This window comes from Balaenoptera ricei, chromosome 11 (genome assembly GCF_028023285.1).
Source record: "Balaenoptera ricei isolate mBalRic1 chromosome 11, mBalRic1.hap2, whole genome shotgun sequence".
NCBI lineage: Eukaryota > Metazoa > Chordata > Mammalia > Artiodactyla > Balaenopteridae > Balaenoptera > Balaenoptera ricei.
In genome coordinates, this window is record NC_082649.1 from 100,753,516 (window position 1) to 100,772,706 (window position 19,191).

The following is a 19,191-nucleotide window of genomic DNA, read 5'->3' on the forward strand; positions in this document are numbered from 1 at the left end:
GGCAAAGAGTAGGTCAAGGGTAGAGAGAAGGGATCCTTTCTGTGAGTCCTTGGGGAACCCAGATGGAAGGGCAGTCATGGCCCCATTACCAGGAGTCTTTGTGAAAGGAGTCAGGGGTCAGGACTTGGCAAGGGATAGTGAGGGAGTCCTCTGGTACTGGGTGAGCATTGGCTGGGAGAGAGCCTTCTCTGGGACAATCCCTCAAATCTCAAGAACTGGAAGGAGGAGGGTACCTGGGGGATGGGGTGGGGGGGGGGAGGGGGAGGGGGTGTTCTGCTGCCATCCCTAGGGGTTGTTGCAGGCTGTGTTTCTCTTTTTAATCATCTGTTTATCCATCTGTCCATCCACACGCATAGCCACTTGTGTCTCCACCACCACCCCCTGGCAGCAGACAGGGAGTCCTCACCAACCCGCCCCTCCCCGCCATATGCACACATCCTGCCTGGGATCAAAAGCCTTGTTGCTTCAGCTCAGAAACTGTTCCCTGTGTAACAGGCAGGGGAGCAGAGAGGGGGCAGGAGCCCACACCCCACCCACACTGAGGGGGCCTTGTGACCTACAGAGAGAGAAGAGGGTGAAACAGAGAAAGAGAAACAAAAAAGACCAACAGAAGCAGACCGGCAAGGCTGGAGAGAGAAAAGCCAAGAGGGAAATCCATGTTGAAAAGGACTGAGACGCAGAGACCCAGACAGACGGGCCAAGGCAGGGAAGAGGCCACCAGACGAAAGGCGAAGGAAGGAGAGAGTGAGAGGAGAAAGGGGAGAGGGGAGCGGGCGAGGCGGATGGGGCGGGGAAGAGAAGAGAGAGAAGAAAAGGAGAGAAAAGGGGGGAGGGAGGGGAGATGGAGAGCGAAGAACTGGAAGCGGGAAACGGGAGAGACAAGGAGAGAAGACGAGGAGTGGAAGGAAGGGAGTGGGGTGAAGGGACGCCGAAGAAGCCGCGGGAACGGGGCGCGCGGCTGGCGGGGGGTCGCGGCAGCCCCCCTCCCCGGGCTGGGCGGGCTCCGGAGCCCCGGCCCCGCCCCCGCCCCCGCCGCGCGCCCTCCGCCCCGCCCCCCGCCGCGCCCCGCCCCCCGCACTCCCCGCCCCTCTCTTCCCCGTGTCTCTCCGCCCGCCCTCGGAAGACTGAACGAGCGGCGAGATAGCGGGCGAGAAACGCGGAGCTGAGGCACCGAGGAGCCGGGGAGCGCAGCGCGGCCGGAGGCGGGAGCGGCCCTGCGTCCGGAGCGCGCCGGAGCGGCCGAGCTGCCCGCGCAGCGCCCGCCGCGGGCAGCGCAGCCCCGGCCGCAGGTAGGAAGGGGCTGCCGGCTTCGGGACGCGGGGCGCAGAGTCCGGGACGGCTGGACAGAGCGGACGGTCGCCCAGAGCCGCCGCCGCGGGCCGGGCGGGATGGGGTCGGCCACGCCGAGTTTCCAGCCCCGGCGCCTCGCCCGGCCTCGGGCCACAGGAAGGAGCGTGAGGTGCCGCTCCGACAGTCGAGGCGCACCCCGGCCATCCCCATGGGACGCGTAGGGGACCGGGGGAACTCGCACGAGGGTCGCTAGAATCTCCTGCCTTTTCCTGGTCGCGGGCCCCTTGGACCCCCAGCTGGTGTTGAATTCTGCTGGAGCCGTCGAAGCGCCGCGTTCATCCCCAGGGGATGGCGGGGGACCCGGGAAAGAATGATAACGTTTGGCTAGTCGTGCGCCACTTCTCCGTCTGGGGTCAGCTGCGCCGAGGTCGAGCTGTGCCCCTCTTCTGTTCTCTTCGGGCTCTGGGGACCAGGCGACTTGAGAATGGGACACCTCCTTTCTGTCCTAGGGCAGCTTAAGCTGTCAAGAAATGTTGGCTAGAAAGCACACCACAGCTTGGGCTTGAGCTTTCGCACTGAAGCCCACGACGCGCTCTCCCCACTCCTTTCCCCGAGGAATGTGGGGTGAGGGGGGTCCCTCCGAGGGTTTGAGGACTGTGTCCCCTTGCTACCGCAGGGACCATTCTCAGCTTCTTGCCTTACATCCTGGCATTTACTTTCCGAGGATTGGAAGAAGGGACGACCCTGCTCCCCGAGGTTGCCCGGGGGCAGTGACCAGTGGGTCTTCATGCGTGGTCCCTTTGTACCCACACATCCCCACGGCTGGCACCCACAGATGCCCTGTTCTAGCGTAGCCTGCTTTTTGGACAAGGAACTTAGACTTGGCTGCCTGGCCCTGAGGCTCTGAGCTAATCTACTCCCCAAATAGATGTGAACCCCAAGGAGAAGATGGGGTGTTTAAAGGCCCAGTGATGATGCTTAGTGTCTTCCCGATGTGGGGCTTGAGCTATCTCTCCCTCTCCCAGGAAGCTCAGCCTTATCTTCGTGAAGAACTGGGGGCTCTGAATAAAATGGCTCCTGAGCTTCGGTGACACCCCCAAATCAGAGACTGTGTCAGACTAAGTGAGTGGACTTTGGGGTCAACCTTTATCTGTGACAGGCAAGGTGGGTGTTTGGCAAGAGAGGGGGTGTTGGGTGCTGGGTATTGCTTAGATCCTCTCTTTGGGAACTTTGGGGGAAATGCATTCATAAGGGAGTGTGAAAAGGTACCCCAACTCCCAAATTCTAGAACAAAGGAGGCCAGTGGGAACAACAGGCATCTGTACTCTCTCTTTCTCCTTGGAATGCTCTCTCTGGGAAGCGTTGACCCAGCCCCTGCTCTGGTCCTTGTCAGAGCAGCCTCAGACCCTCCCCCCCCCTCCTCTCCGCACACAGAGGATGATACAAGTCCCTGGAGAAGTGAGAGGGACCCCCCCCCCCCAGCAATGGGGCAAAATGGCTGAGCCTCCCTTGAGCCTCAGAAAGAAATTGTCAGGCAGGCGGCAAACAAAGAAAGCGCTCTCTCTCTAGCCAAGCGCTGGCTCAGTGGCCAGTCCTCAGAGGACAAACAGTGAGTCCCAGGCAGTGGGACGCAGCCCGGCTTGTCTGCCAGAGCATCCAGAGAGTGGGGCAATCCCTAAGAATTACAGTAGAGAGGCGGCCGCTGTGGGAGAGAAGAGGGAACCATCTCTGCTGATGTTCTACCCTTTAGTCCAGGCTGGAGACTCAGTGAGAACTGGGTCCCCTAGGAACTCAGGATGGGGCTGGGAGGGGCGTCTAGAGGCCAAGGAGGAGGCAACTCAGAGGGTAAAGGAAAGAGCAAGTCCCTCAAAGCTGAAAGAAGCACAATAGATCTGTCTCTCCCTGGATTTCATATGCATGGCAACCAGGAGCTCCAAGTGCTATGAATGTGTTTGCGCGTGGCCCAGCACCCAGCAGGCACTCAGTAAATGTCTTGCAATAAAGCCTACATAGATGGAAGGTGAGGACAGCCTAGCATGGACCTCCCTGTGTCATCGAGCAGGAAGGCTACAAAATACAGCCTCTGAGACCTTGGCCAGGAATGAGCCCTAGAAGGATTGGCTTGGAGCTGGGCTGCTGCCATTTTCTGCAGGTGACCTTGGGCAAGTTCTCATCCGCATGGGAAGGTAGGAATGCAGTATTGAAAGCTGCCAATGTATCCAGCTTATAATTCCTACAGTAACCTTGTGCAGCAGGTACTATTCTAATCCCCCCCTTCAGAGGTGAGGAAACTGCAATACAGAGAGGCAAAGTGACTTGCCCAAGGTCACACAGCCAGGAGGAGGCAGGGCTTGAGATTTGAACCCCACTCTTCTGACTTCCAGGCCAACGCTTTGCCCCCTTGATGGGTCTCTGGGCCTTGGTTTTCACCTCCATAAAGTGAGGTGGTGGGGCGATGGTCAGGATTTGATGACTGACAGTGAGACCCCTCCGGACTGCCGTCTGAGCAGTGGCTGCTCCCTTGCCTTCCCAGCATATGCTAAGAGCAACCTTAAATAAAGCACAGTGTCAGGCGGCTTCTTGCCTTCACATAAAGATGCTGTTCCTACGCTTGGCTGTGAGCTCAGTAGCTGAGGTAGAGACATCCCAAGCCGCTTGGAATTTGGAGATGTCGTTTTGTCCCTCTCATGTGGGGTGTGGATCACAGGCTGAGCATCACCCCCGGTTGATTAAGCCTTGCTGTCGCCTCCAGGCCCCTGCATCCTAAAGTCCATCCCCTTTGTCCTTGGGAGCAGGTGGGGTGCCTGAGTCACCTGGCCTGAGGCGTGCCTAGCACCTCCTTCCCTTTGATCACCTAAGCCCTCTCCAGCTCAGCCACACCTCAAGGCCAAACCCACTTAGAGACTCTTAATCCCCCTGCTCCCCAGATGGAAACAGAGATGTATCAACCGGCCTGACTTTGCCCGTGTCAGAACCGCCCCTTCCACTCAGCCGGGCCAAGTTGCCTGGACGGCGGGCAGAGCACACCTGCCACGATAAAAACAACCTTGAATCGACAACAATTGCAAAGAGCTGCAGCCACAACCTACCGCCGCTCCCCGCCGCCCCCCCCCGCCCCCACCCGCCCTCAGCGAGGAGATCATCAGCTGTTCATCCACTGCTCTGTGGCATTCCTCGGCACCAGCTCCCCCAATGGCCCCAGCACCGAGGGGCCTTTCTGCCACCTTTACCCCATTCTCTGCAGGTCGCTGGAAGGTGGTGGGAAACAGGGTGGTACTTGAGACGGTGAAAGGCTGGGAGGCCCGATGTGGACCCCAAAATAGGGCTTCCCAGAAAACGTGCCTCTGTGAGCTTTACGAATGTCCAGCATCTTCACTCCGAGCTCACCTGAGGGCCTCCAGAGCAGGGGAAGGGGGTGAGAGTCAGCGGCAAGCTGGCTAATAGCGGAGATAGGGTTGCCTGGCATAGACCGTAGCTGTGAATGCAAGCTGTGATATTTCAGCACAGACTTGGATTCAGTCATAAACAGGAAAGAAAAACCCACTAAATGTTGTTCCAATGTTAATATGATCAATAACAGTTATAACTAAGAGTTATTGCAAGTTGGTGATCTGCCAGGGAGTGTGCTGTGTGCCTTCCTGCTAGTATTGCATTTAATTTTCACAAAACCCCGTGAGCTACGTAGTGGAGTTGTCCCTGTACAGATGAGGAAACTGAGGAAGAGAGAGGTTTAGGCACCTGCTGCAAGATCGCTGGCCTAGGAAATGGCCCTGGAGCCCAGCGGCGGTCACATCGTGCTGACACCCCTGCCACGGAAAAGGCCCTGGCCTTGCTCACTTGGCAAGGACCACGATGCCCTGTTTAAGGAGCTGTGCAATAGAAAGCACTTCCCAGTTCGTTCCATCAATTGAGCTTTGCCACAGCTCAGGAGGCCAGTAGCGTGATAGCTGCTGTTTGCTAGCTGGGGAGGTTGAGGCAGAGAGATGAATTTGTACCCAGTGTCCCTCAGTTGCTAATCCCTCTGCTGGATTTGCACTCAGGTGCCCCCCTGTACAGCACATTCATGACCTATGCTTTAGATTCATTTAAAGCGGGTGTTGATGTTGTGCACCCAGCCACCTTGCCCTAACTCTCGGTGCCCTCCAGTTTGTCACCACCCTCTTGCTGCTCTGGAAGCCATTGAGAGCAGCCGAGGAAGCCATCAGCTCTGTGTACCATGATCTGACATGACACGAAAGTGGCATCCGATTTGATGAGAGCTGCCTGCAGCGAATGGCCTTCTATTTTTACATTTTTCACAAATTGGAAATTACAAGGAGGCCAGGCCTTGCGGAGCGATTGGCTGGAGCCCTGTGCAAGCAGGGGGTGTGCAGCTAGGTGGAACGGGCCACATTAGGGTGCCAGGGGCCCTCTTGGCTACAAAAGGGGCTCCCAGCTTCCGGGGCTGGATGGGATCCTGGCATGCAGGTCAGCCTGGAGGATGCAGGAGTTAGTGGCTGCTTCGGACAGTGACCTGCAGCTCTGCCCACCTCTCAGCTGCCCAGTGTCTGCAAGATTGGTGTCGCATGCCAACTCTGGAGATAACTGAGTTCTGACCAGAGGGACATTCAAGGTCAAAGATGCCCCGAAAGACATTGACAGCAGGTTGCTTTCATGGCCTTATTGTTTGGTAAGGAGGTTCTGTGCAGGGAGAAGGCAGCAGTCACAAGAAGGTGAGAAATGACATTTGGTATCAGTATTGCAGTTTTCTGGAACTTAGTGCTGATAACAATTCTCCCAGTCATCAGAACAACACAGTTTACAAAAAAAAAAGCTCTTGTGGCTGTTCTTTCTTTTGCTCCTGTATGAAGTATGCCAGGGGAAGAAAATATGGTCCCTGACATCCTGGAGAAGAGTCCTCTATCAAACAAAAAGAGACATCTTCTGTAAGTGACTTTTCTCAAAAAGCCCAAATCAGAATGACCTTGACTCAAATGAGGCCTCTTTGCACACACGTGAAATACACACACACTTAACACTTAAGGAGAATTTCACAAAATGCTTTCCATTGAAGTTTGCATTAGCCCTGGGAGCTCCAGGTGAAAGCAATATTATTATTATTATTACTACTATTATTATCTCCACCTTTTGGGTGGGGAAACAGGGGCTCTGCAAGCCCTGAACACCCTCACCCTGACCTCTGGTTTCCCAGGTGAGGGGAATCACCTTTCCTAAGCCCGAATCCGAATTCACCAGGTAGCCCCTTGGAAGGAACCCAGAGGAACCTCGATTTGTAGGAGGCAGAACACAGCACCGGGGTCAAGACTGCCAGATAGTGTGGAAAGGCACAGCGTGAGGTTTGAAGGACAGGGTCCCTGATCTTAGTCTAGCCTCCCCTGAGCTCTGGCCAGCAGCTCACATGTCCTCCGTCGCATCCAGTTTGGGGTCTGAAGTGTGCTCATCTGGCCAGGGCACCCCAGCGGTCACAGCGCCAGGGGAAAGGAAGGATGGTTGCTTTCAGATGCTCGGGCACACGCACACGTGTGTGTATCTGGATGGATTTAGATGAAAATGAACACCAGGGGTCCTGTGAGATCATCTAGAAAGATCAAGGGCCTTGGTAACCAGGAAAGGTGTGGGCAAGTGTTTGTATGTGAGCCTCGGGTGGTTTGGGACCCGCTTTGTGGCTTGGAGTCTTGCCCACCCAAGAGGGAAGGGAAGGGATGGGGGCATGGGATGCAAACCACTCACCCTGGCCCGTGCCCCCTTCCCGTCTGCCCGTGGACTGCTGCCCGTGCTGAGGACTGTGGAATATCACGAGGTCTGGGGGCTTCCTTCTGGGGGTGGCAGGGACACTTGAGGGTCTGACATGTCCCCTGGCTGCGTGACCAGCCCAGCCCTGACCACTGGGGCAGGAGCACCTCCCAGGCATCAGTCGTGGGCCGCCCGAGGCTGGTGAGGACAGTGCTAGGGGATCAGTGTTGCTGTCCCCATGGGCCGGAGGAGGACCCTGAGGCTGAGGGAGGTGGAATCACTCCCCCCGGGGTACACAGCAGAGTTCAAACCCAGGACTTGCTGATGCCAGCCCCCTGTGCCTTCCCACGCCACCCGCTGCCTCTGGAGAGTACCTGAGTGAGAGTGTAGTCAAAAGTGACCACAGCCAGAGGCCGCCGCTTCCCATGCGCTGTGTGCTCTCCAACCTGCGTCCAGCCCTCGCCGCCGCCCGAGCCTCTCAGCGCTCATGTTGGCTGTTTCCAGAGCTTGAGGTCAAGGACCCACCTATGATTTTTTTTTTTTTTTTAAAGTGGGCTTGGGGATGGAGAAGAAGCAGTCTTACCGAAGGAATTTATTTATTTATTTATTTTTTACTGAAGGAATTTAAATGCACTCATTTTATTGCATGTACGCTCCTAACAGGTCGTTTCAGCACTGTGATACCAAGTCATCAGATGCGTACAAGCCCCAGTTTTGAGTTCTGACTTTGATGCAGGCACTGAGCCCAGCACTTTACACGCCATGTCCCAGGATCCTCAGTAGGACACTGAGCCCAGGGCACTCTTGTGGTTGCCTGGGTTGCCCCCCTGACTGACAGGTGCTGGGAGACCCGAGGCCTGGGCTTGCAGACCCCAGGAAGTGGTGGGATAGCTGCCTCCTATGCGGGCTGCCCATTAGCCTGGGGGACAGTGGGCCGGGTCCTTCCCTAATCTGGGCGTCACTTTCTCAGTCCATAAAGCCAAGGGGTTTGGACTGGACACATCGATTGGCTGCTCCCTGCGCCCGGCACCAGCTCTCCAAGCGGGTAAAGGGGGGTGCATGCCCCACTTCCTCCTCCATTTCCCCATAATAGCGTCCCTGAGACTAATGACTGGGAAACTAAGAGCCCTTTCTCCAAATGGCAGTGAATGCCACTAATGACAGAGCAGATGCAGCACTGTTAATTATGCCGCGGGTATTAAACGAAAACGCCAGCCCGGGAGGAGTTAAATAGTGCCACTGGGCTGGCCACGGCTGTGCCTAAAAGCGGTGCCATCAGCCTGCGCCAAGGCAGAACCGCCCCCTCCCCAACCCGGGAGCCAGCCAGGAGTCACAAAGCCTCGTTCGCACTGGCCCCCTCCCCAGCATGGGGTCCGCAGCCGCTCCTTGGAGCTGGGACATCGGTAGCTGCTCTGGGAGATTTTCTTAGAGGCCTGTGGGGGGTCAGAGGCAGATGTGGGCCAACAACTGGACCAAATAAAACTTTGAGCACCTACTGTGTGCTGGGCCCTACTGTGGGTCATGGAGATAAACCAGGAGCAGGAATGCCGTGTCTTCTGGTGTCTCTGGTGCCCAGAATAGTTGGGGACGCATAGCAGGTGCTTAGCTCTTGCTTGTGATTGTCTACGTGGCTCCTGAAGTGGCCTCCTTAAGAGGCCACACAAGTGGGGGCCAGAGCAAAACCAGCCGTGGGCTGAATGGAGCAGAGGGACAGGCAGGGGACTGTCTCACTTCCCTAGGCACCACCCTTCTTGCCTTTCCGGGAGCTGGACTTTTTAGTTGCTGGTGCCCGTGGACCCCTTTGCCCTCCCTGAGCCTCAGTTTGCACATCTGCAAGTTGGGTGCAGCGAGGGCTGTGATGGCTGTAGTCAAAACTTCGTCGCTGAACCAACCCTAGCTCTGATCGTGGCAGGTCACAGAGATCGCAGGAATGTCTGAAAAGTGACATTTTAGAGGCAACTCAGCAGGAGAGAGCGTGGTCACCAAAGGCAGCTTCTGGTTCTTCTTGTGGATTTAAAATGTCACTCAAACCTTCAATCCTCTTCAGTAACTCTGGTTCCCTGCCTCCTGCTTCCTGGACCTCGAAATCTGTTTCTCAGGTTTTTCTAGGCCAGAGAAAGTCACAAAAGCCACCCGTTTCAGACACCTCTGTTACAGATGGGTAAACTGAGGCCTAGAGAGGAGGGGGTCTAAGGCCTGCAGGTGCTGGGACCCAGAGCTCCTAACCCCTAACCCCGTACTCTTTCCCCTGCCCCAAGCCAGCCCAGCTCTGCTGCTGAGAAATCATTAAATAGAGTTGTTGGAAGGACTCTGGTTGCCATGGCAACGGAGCCTGTGTCCTCAGGAGATAATGGCGTTGCACAAGGCAGAGTGATGTGTGTTGAATGCTGATTCAGGAGCTGCTAGAGCGAGCGAGTGAGTGGAGGGGACTGTGTCTAGGGCTTGAGCTTCACCAAGAAAGAGGCTGGTAGTGAGGGCAGCTGCGGGGAAACTTGCTTTGTCTGGAAGCATCCTTGCTACAACCTCGCAGAAAGGGATAATTTCCTTCACTTCATAGAGGTGCACAGTGAGGTGCAGAGGGGGGAAGTGACTTCACCCAGGTCACATACCCGGGCAAGAGATAGAGCTGGGGTTCAAACCTCCAATGGCTGCAGGGAGTCTAGGCTACGGAGGGCCCGTAAGGGGGCACAGCGAGGAGGAGGGCAGTTGGGGACACAGTGTACTCGGAGCACGTGGACCTCTCGAAAGACTGTTGAGAAGAGTCTCAAACATGAAGATTCTGGTGGGCCAGGAGCAACAATTCCAGCCCAAGAGGAATGGGAAACAGTAAGTCCAAAGTCGAAGCCCGCCCTCCCATATCCTAGCTGTGTGACCCAGGGCAAGTCACTTCACTTCTCTGGGCCTCAGTGTCCTCATCTGTAAAATGGGTAATAACAGACCTACTTCTTATGATTGTTATGAAAACAAATAAGGTAAGGTAGGAAGAGCATCAAGCCCCACTGCTGAGCACCAACAGTCACTGTTATTAACCAAAGAGAAGAGGCTTGGAGAAGGGTCTGCTCCCAACCATGTATCAGCTTGTAAGATGTGGTGTTGGAAGAGTAAAATTGGCTAAAACAAGTGCAAGAGCAATAAATAACAGGGATCCTCATTCCAGGCTAGTGAATATCAGCAGAACAAATGAACAGTCCCCATCACCAAAAATATAAATAAATATTTTGTCTTTGTAAGGCATGATTGGTGTACCTCACTTTAAATGTACTGTCCCTAAAAGCCTATTTGCAAACCACATCGGGGGAAACCGTGTTTGCTCTATGCCAGCTATCCAAATGACCCTGCGCTGCAGCCCTGTGGAAAATAAATACTCTCACCCACACTCTTCATTTCTCTATCCCAAACTGCTGGTGCAATATATTCACTTCCCTAGTTGGGGGTTGGGGATCATGGGGTTAACACCCCAAGAAACCCCAAAGTACATCATTTGCATGCTGGCAAAGATGGGATGCAAGCTGGCAGACAACCCCACTCCATTTTGGAAGCAGAAAGGGGGTGCTGGACTCAGGCGTTTGGCTGTTTCAAAAGCAGTGGTGAGAGCTGGGATCCTGCTTACTTAGAGGCAAGCAACCATTTTGTTTGTTACCACAAACCTGTCTGAGCAGATCCACCCCCAGAGTAGCAACCTGTTCCTGGATTCCTGGAGAGGGAACGTCACAAACCTGTCTGAGCAAATCCACCCCCAGAGTAGCAACCTGTTCCTGGATTCCTGGAGAGGGAGTGTCGTTTGTTCGCTGCTGCTCCTGAGGCTGGATGGCAGGGTGCATGGAAAGCAGTGAGCCCAAGCCCCCCAGATTCTGACCCCTCCATCGTCGGCCGGTGGGAGAGAGTCGGGGAGATTCATTCTGTGGACAGATTAAGACGGTTGACATTTAACGAGGTTTGAGCAAACGTGCTAATTACAGGGATAGGTACCCATGACCACTTCAGGGACCGTGTTTAATGAGCAGTTTGCTCTGAGAATTTGATGTGATTGGCATCTGCCAGTGGCTCAACCATTCCCTTTTATCGGTTGTCTGTGCGTTAAGATAAGTGTGGCATTCTGCCCAGGACTTTTTTCCCATAGCTATCTTAAAAAATAATAATACTAGCCCTAATCAGGTGATTTATTACAATTTCTGCCAGGTAACAAGCAATTACTATGTACCAGGCTCTGTATGAACCACTTTACACAGTCTCCCATGTAATTCTCACAGTGGCCGTGAAAGTAGATATCATCACCTCTGTCTTAGAGAGGTTTTGTAGTCACGCAGCATCCGAACTGAGACTCAAAACCACGTTTTCTTGACCTCAGGGCCAGTGCCGTTAACCACTGCCCTATTCTGTCTTGGCTCATGACAAATAAGCCTCTGAGTACCCTTGACTTCTCAAGTGGAAGTTACTCATGAATTTCTTCATTGTTCGTGGGACTTAAGAACATTTACTTAATAAAAATCTCACTTTCCCAAATGGATTGGTGCTTCTCACTACATGGGATTTTTCGCTTGACAAAGAAGTGGGGATTCATGCTATAAAGATTCCTTTAGAAAGCTTGGTGAATGAATCAAGAACAGATGTGTTGGCTAAAGTGAGCATTCACTTGAGTCTTTTAAAAACAAAATTAGCTTTCTCTTGTAGGAAGTGTTTGAGACCCAGGAATCTGACCCTTATTCGACTCTGAAAATACACACCCTCCTTATTCTTGCAAAATATTCTGAAGCAATGTCTCTCAACATTTTTTTAAATCTAACTGAGCTGTATTAAAAGAACAATAGGATTTGTTGTTTCCCAAATATAAACTCATATTGCTGACCTCGCTTTTTTAACCACCCCCCAAATGTTGCATATTTCCTAGGGAAGGGGCAACAGTAACCCCTTCTTCTACCACTTTGAGAAAAGAGCTCTCTGGAGTGACTGGACTGCTCGCTATATATTAGGATTGCAAACTCAAAGGCCATGGAGGGCCATGCAGGTCAAAGAAATGAGTAAAGAGGTCAGGAACAAGGTGACAGTCATGGTGGGACTTGTAGTACACTGGAAAACACATACCTACTCCCCCTCCCCAAAGCACGCCACCACACACACGTGTGGGACCCATTCGGCCCGCAGGCCATCAGTCTGACATCCCTGGTGGTTCTTATTGTGACTTTGTGTGATCTTAGTCCGGACAGTTTGTCTTTGGGGCTTCAGTGTGTGCACCTCCAGAATGCGGCCGATAAAGGCTGCGGAGCTGTCGAGAGGAGAAAAGGGAGTCCCGGGTGTGGACGCTTGGTAAGGGACCGTGGAGCTGCCCAGGGCCACCGTCACCAAAGTACCGTTCCGTGACACGGACTCAGCTCTCCATTCCAGCTGCGCGTCTGCCCATGGCTTGTTACGGATCACCATTTAGTTCAGCCAGTCCCTGCAGTATTATGTTTTTCTTTTTCCCAAATCTGAGTTCTTAAAGGGTCTTAATCCTAATGCCCTTCAGAGTCCTTGAAGAACATCTTGAACAGGAGAGAATGGTTATTTAACCCCCTGGTTTTCTTACAAGTGTGTCTTAAAAGGCAAAGAGCAATGTGAAAGAATGCTGGGTGGGTATCCTGTCACTCTTATTTCCTGATCTGAATTAATCCTTTCTGGCTGGTGGAGCAGGGTCTTTTCAGAGGCGTCCCCTGGAGCAGAATTCTCCAGAATTCCCCACACCGGGCAGAGGAAGGGAGGAAGAGAGACTCCCTCGCAGACCGCCGGCAAGCCGGCAGCCTTGGCTCTTCCACTGCAGGTCCCCTTGTGCCCCTGGGTGGTTCTCAGGGGTGCTGGAGCCTGCCCTGGCACAGCCAGTTAGGAAGGCTGGAGGGAGCTGGGGGGAGGGGAGGCCTTGGGCTCTGCCGGGGGTTTCTGAGACATAGGCTCCCTCTGTCCTTGGGGTCTTGGGCAGGTTCTGTGAGATCACAGAGCAGAGCCTAGTGCAGCACAGAGGAAATCAACAGCACACCTGCGTCTCCTTCCTTCTCTCCTTCCTCCCTCCCTCCCTTCCTTCCTTCTTTTCTTCCTTTCTTCCTTTTTCTCTTTCCTCCCCTCTACCTCCTGCCCCTTCTCGCCATCACTCTGCTGCTCCCCGCCAGTCTCCCTCTCTCCTTCTGTCTCTCATTTTTGATGTCCAGGGCTTTCCTTACAGGAAGCAGTCAAGAGCCTGGGAGGCTTGCTGAGTTTGCTCATCTCTTTCTGACCCTGTGACCTCATGGTGGACCCTGACCAGGCTTTGGTGGGAACAGGAATCAGTAGACGCCCCCAATCGGGCCTGTCGCTTGCTTTCCGGAGAGACCTTTGTTAAAGCTTACCGGCACACCACTGCTTTGGAGGTGCCACCTCCTCGGAAGGAGACATTTCTCGAGGACTTGTAATAACAACGTCCCCTGCCACCATGGTAGAACTCGGGAGAGCACATGTGAGTCTGGCACCGTGTGAGCTGCCGTGGGGGAAGCAGAGCAAGTTGAAGACCCAGGTCCCATTGGTACAGAGGGGACAGGGGAGCTGGGGAGATAGGACAGAAGAATTAGTTACGCGTCAGGATAGGAGCCAAGTTGTGTAGAGGGACTGGGCCTTCCCCATGCCCCCCAACCCCGCCCACAGTCCCAGCTCAGGCACTGTCCTTCCATCCCTGTCCCCGCCACATACACAGCTGACGGGTTCTTGCCAAATCACCATCAGATCAAATCTCTCCACCTTCAAAGGCTCCAAGGTCCCCAAGCTCCCCCCTTCCCAGTGCTCACCGTGGGGAGGGGCAATTAAAAGTATCGGCTTCGGAGTTGAGCTGTTATCTCCAGATCTGAGACCGTGGGCAAGGTGCTGTCTTCCTCTGAGCCTCATTCTCCGTATCTGTGAGAATTAAATACGAGCATCTGTGAGATGCACTGAACAGAGTAAGCACTGACTAAACCTTTGGCATGATCACTCTTCTTATTACAGGACACAGTGCACCCCCTTTTCCTGCATTCGGAGCCCTTTGCTGCTACTGCCACCTCCCCAGCCATGCTCCCTAAATGACCCCAGATTCTATCCAACCAAGCCAGCCTCCTCACTGTCTCTAAAATCATTATGCTTTTCCCCCGTCCTCTCTGCCTGAGATGGACCAGAAGCAGTTAGGCTTGTGGTTAGGAGCAAGGATTCTAGTCCTGCTTCTCTAGCTGTGATTATGAAGAGAATGTCCCCATTTCTGTCCCCTTTCCACCAGCCCAAATGCCATCATCTCCCAGTGTCTTGCCTGAACCCAGGCCCCCTTTATCTGGGCCATGGAAGAACTTGCCGCGTGGATGTTGGTTATCCACGCGGCCCATCACCCAGCTGTCCCCAGCGCTCAGTGGCGGCAGACTCAGACGATCCCTCTGCACCCAGCGTGGGACCTGGCTCCCTGGAGGTGCGAGGCGGATGCAGGTTGGGTCGGATTGAAAATCACCTCGACAAAGCAAGGCGCTCGGTCGGGCACTGTGGACAATTAGGGGCCAGGCAGATGTTAGCAAACCGCTGATTGTGTGAGCGAGGCAGCGGGGCTGAGATGAGAATGAGGATGGGAGTCAGGAGGATGCTGCCGGCCGGAGTCTGACTCCTCTCCTCTCACACGGAAGGGAACCCAGGCGCAGAGAGGGAAAGGGCCTGGCTCAAGATCACACAGCTGGTAGTGTGTGGAGTGAGGATTCAGACCGGGGTCTGCAGACTCCAGAGTCTCAAGCTAACTGTGCTTCCTCCTCTCCTGGGCCCTAGAAAGGCCCTCTCCCTGCTGCAAGCACAGGCCGTGTCTGCAGGTGGAGGACAGCTGGGGACTCCCGGAGGGGATCGCCACCCCTGGGGCTGGCTGTCTCCTGGGGGACTCTCATTAGGGCCCCAGCCCCAGGGGCCTGGTGAGAGCTGCTCAGCCTGGATCCCACATGACGTCTTGTTGGCTCCCAGGACCCCTGCAGGGTTTGCCCAGTATGACCATGGGGACCAGTTAGCCTTTCACGAAGCCAGACCTCAGACGATGTAGTGTCAGCAGCCTCTCTTGGGTTTCCTATAAAGAACAGCAGGCCTTGTCCTTGGGGGTTTGCCCTGGAAGGAATTACCATTCTCCCACGCCCTAAAGGTGGGGCTCAGGGGTTCCACAGGCACCCCTCTAGAGACAGTGGTTGAGTGTGGACACAGGAGCCCAGCTGCCTGGGTTCCAGTCCTGGCCCTGCATGTTCCTAGCTGGGAGACCTTTGGCAATTCCCTTTCCCTCCCTCTGCCTTGGTTTACCCATCAGTAAAATGTGAGAGAGGGGTGAGAATGGCCGTTTACTATCCATAAAGCATTTAGAGCAGGCCCTGGCATTGTTAGTTAAGCACTCAGCTGACTTCTTTCTCGTACTCTGAGCTCTCCTTTCTCTTTCCTTTTTCTTAATGAAAAGTTGGGCACTTTTTCCTGTGTGCAGCCGCAGAGGAAAGAGCAGCATGACTTATTTCACCTTTGAATGAGTCCAGGAAGCCTCCAGCTGTTATAAAGCTGATTTTTTTCTCACTCTGGTTGTTGGTGTGGGGTGCCCTCTAACCTTCTCGTACATTCTGGTTTGGGGGGCACCGTAGAAAACCAGACTTCCAGGCTCTCCAAGGCTGCAGGCCGAGGGGAAGGGCTTGCATCTTGGTTTCATCGTCTGTCGAGGGCTGTGGGACCAGGCAAACCCCTTTCCATGCTGTCACTTCTCTTCCTCCCCAGAACCCAGCAGGCAGACGCTTCAGAGAGTTTCACCCAGGCCAGTGTCTGGGAGGCAGGTGGTAGGTGAGCAGAGGGCCTGGGCTAAATCCTGTGTGACCTTGGGCAGGTTATTTGACCTCTCTGAGCCCCAGTACCATTATCTGCAAAATGGGATGAACAATCATTTTAGCTTCACTGTATTTAGCACTTGCTGGGCCAGGCCAAGGGCTAGAAAATCTAAATCTAGCCCTGGGCCTGTGTAAAGTGGTGACCATTGGCCACATTTCCTGTTAAAACAAACAGTTGGAGAAAATATGTAATTGACATGAAAGTCACACTGGGATGTTGTAGAGAAGAGGCATTCAACACTTAATACTGGGAAATGCGCCTGGGGCTGCAGATGACCTCTCAGGTTTGTTGAAGCAGCGGAGGGGTTTGCACCTAGATGTGAAGCTTCTTTCCTTCATATCTTAAGTAAGAGTGTGCAGGGGGCTGAGATTTGGGGTGGTGGGGGTCTGTAAGGGTCATATGACTCATGTGCTATGTGACCTTGGACCAGCCACCAGCCCTTTCTGGGCCTTTTTTTCCATCTGTAGACTGTTGCTATAGGCCAGGTGTACCCATGTGGCATGGAACAGACTTGAACCAGGAACGAGGCTGCCTTGGTCCTGGCCCCAAGCCCCACTGGTCCAAGGATGAGAGCCTAACTCCTGGACCTGCAGCCATCCGTTTTGCCTGCAGCTTGCACCCTGGCAAAGGTTGACTCCTCACCCCAAGACTGGGCTCAGGCCTCTGAGGCCTAAGCCCTGAGGCCTTGGAGATCCTCTCCAGCTGCCCCTTCTCCATCAGAGCACCTTCTCCAGGGAGCCGTCGCTGACCTCCAGGGCAATCCGTGGCAAGGGCTGCCCACAGCACCTGCCCTCCACCTGCACAATCCACCCTCCCTCTACCCTTCTGCACCGGATCATCAGCTATTAATTGGTCCTCACATTTGTATGGCGTTTTTCGATTACAAAGCACTTCCGTGCATTCATCTCCTTGAATGGCAATCTGAGCTGCTATTTATTGAGTGCTTCCTGTGTGCCAGGCCCTCTGCTTTCCCTGGCCTCATTCCATGCATTATCTCACTTCAGAGTTTCACAACAATCCTATGAAGTATAAGGGTCCATATTTGCAGGCAAGGAAACTGAGGCTCAAGCGAGCTAAATATCTAGCCCCTGGTCACGCAGGGATTTGAATCAAGCTCCATGAAATAATCAGGGTCACCCATAACCTACAGCCTCTGAAGCTGCCGTGTGCGCCTGAATCCCTGGGACCTTGTTAAAGTGCAGCTTCTGATTCTGTGGGTCTGGAGTGGGGCCTAGGACTCTGCATTTCTAACAGGCTGCCAGTGATGCTGTTGCTGCCCACGGAGAACCACACTTTGAGTAGCAAGGCTCTGAATCACTGAGCCACGTGAGACTCCTTTACAGCAGCCTCAGGCTGGCAAGCCTTAGTTTCCTCATCTGTCAGATGGGTGAAATAGCCCTTGGCTTCTAGAGGTGGGAGGAGGACTGGATGACGTAGCACCTGTGAAGTGCCTGGCACACAACAGGCGCTCAATAAATGCTGCCTCTTCTCCCTTGGCAGGAGCTGGCGTGGGTCTGGGTGCACAACAGACGCTCAATAAAGCCTTGTCCAATGGACTGAGCCTAGCGTTTCTCCCTAAAGGAGAGAATAAACTGTATTATGTTTCCGCTTGGCATGCTGCCAAACCCAATATTAATTTTTTTTCTTGAACCGCAGAGTTTCAAAAAGAAATAAAAGGGAGTAGAGTGATTGCAGTCTGAAGCAAGGCTCTGTAATTTCTGTAATTACAGAACGGGAGCCAAACAAAGCAGGAGTGTGCACAGCGTCACGGGAGGGAGCGGCCCCCTCCCGGCCCGCAGCTCCCCCTCCCCGCCTCTGGCTCTTCCCGGTGCCCCACTCGCTCCCAGTGGGTTCTGGGCCCAGCCCTGGCCCTAGACAATGACAGCCTGAGACTTGGCCTTGGCCTTTCCGCCTCTGCCCAGGTCCCTACCCCACGCAGCCACCCATCCCTCTGATGCAGTAGGACAGAGGGGGATTGTCCAAGGCAGCTGCCACATGCTCCCCTCCCCCAGCCTGCCATCTGGCCTAGGGCTGGGCTGCTGACAGCCAATCCTCCAGCAAGGCTTGCGGGGCCCCACCTCCAAAATAGATCCCCGTCCACTCCTCACCATCTCTGGCCTAGCTGCCACCGTTCAAGCCACCATCATCCCTCGCGTGGACTCTCAGCTCTTAAGGAGCCTCCCTGCTCCCACCCTTGCTCTTGGGCAGCCTCTCCTGGGCAGCCAGGGTGAGACTCATAAATGTAAGTCAGGCCACCACCACCACTTAAACCCTCCACTTTCTCCCTTCCCCTTTAGAATAAAATCTGAGCTCCTTGCCGTGGTCTCTGAGACTTTGCACGATCTAGCCCCTGCCTGCCTCTAACTAGATCTGTCCCCTCCTGCCCTGGGACTCCCGCGACCCTGGCCTCCATGCCGTCTCTCAAACATGCCAAACTTATTCCTGTCTCAGGGCCTTTGCACTTGCTGCTATTCCCTCTCGTTAAAATGCTGTATCCTAGAGCATCACATTTCAAACTGAAAAAAAATTTTGTTCAGGCCAAATAAAACAAGCCCAAGGGCCAATTTTGACCCATTTTGCCACTCCTGATCTAGAGCTTCCAGACTCCACATGTTTTCTTTTCCTTACAAAGCATTTCCTCATTCAGGGATTGGCAGACATATTCTTCCTGCTTGGTTTGGCCCCATTTTTATCGATGGTGCTCATTGAGGAAGGATGGGGCATCATGGGAACATCTTTAGCACCTTCCTGTCTCAAATCTCTTTCTCTAACTCCAATCTCCCCAGAGCCTCCCTGAGTGAGTCTTCTTCTATAATATGAACTTGATCACATTGTCACCCCTGTCCCATCCCTGCAGTTGGTCCCTGAGTTCCCTAGCCTGGCTTTTGAGTCCCTTCACAAACTAAACTTGCTAGCTTCAAACCTCCCTACCTTTGTTCATGTGTTTCCCTCTACTTGGGATGCCCTTTCCCTCTTTTTGAGCCTGTGAACACCTATACAACCTTCAAAACCCAGCTCAAATGTCCCTTCAAGTGGAATACCTTCTTTGGCTGAATTAAATCATTCCTTCTAGGCCTGTCTGGTTCATACAGTCTTGTAGCACTTATCACAGAGTATTATGAATAACTGTAGCAGAGCTATTTCTCTTTAAAGGCTGTGACCTTATCAAGGTCAGGAACCTTGTCTTACTAATCCTTGCCACCTGACCATCCAGCCCAGCTCCGTGCACACATTAGGCTCTCAGTATGTAGTTACAAAATAGAATCTTTCTGCTGGCACTTGTTAGATCACTGGTTCAAACTCTGGTGACCAGTGTGTAGT

General features: G+C 53.9%; 1 protein-coding gene across 1 annotated transcript in view; it reads left to right on the forward strand.

Moving 5' to 3' along the window:
* The first annotated feature begins 1,229 nt into the window (after positions 1-1,229).
* The window catches only part of SLC6A1 (solute carrier family 6 member 1), a 39,147-nt gene continuing 21,185 nt past the window's right edge, over positions 1,230-19,191 (forward strand). Inside the window, exon 1 of the mRNA XM_059937733.1 lies at positions 1,230-1,289. The gene's annotated coding sequence lies outside the window, so the exon portion shown is untranslated. The remainder of the gene's footprint in view (positions 1,290-19,191) is intronic.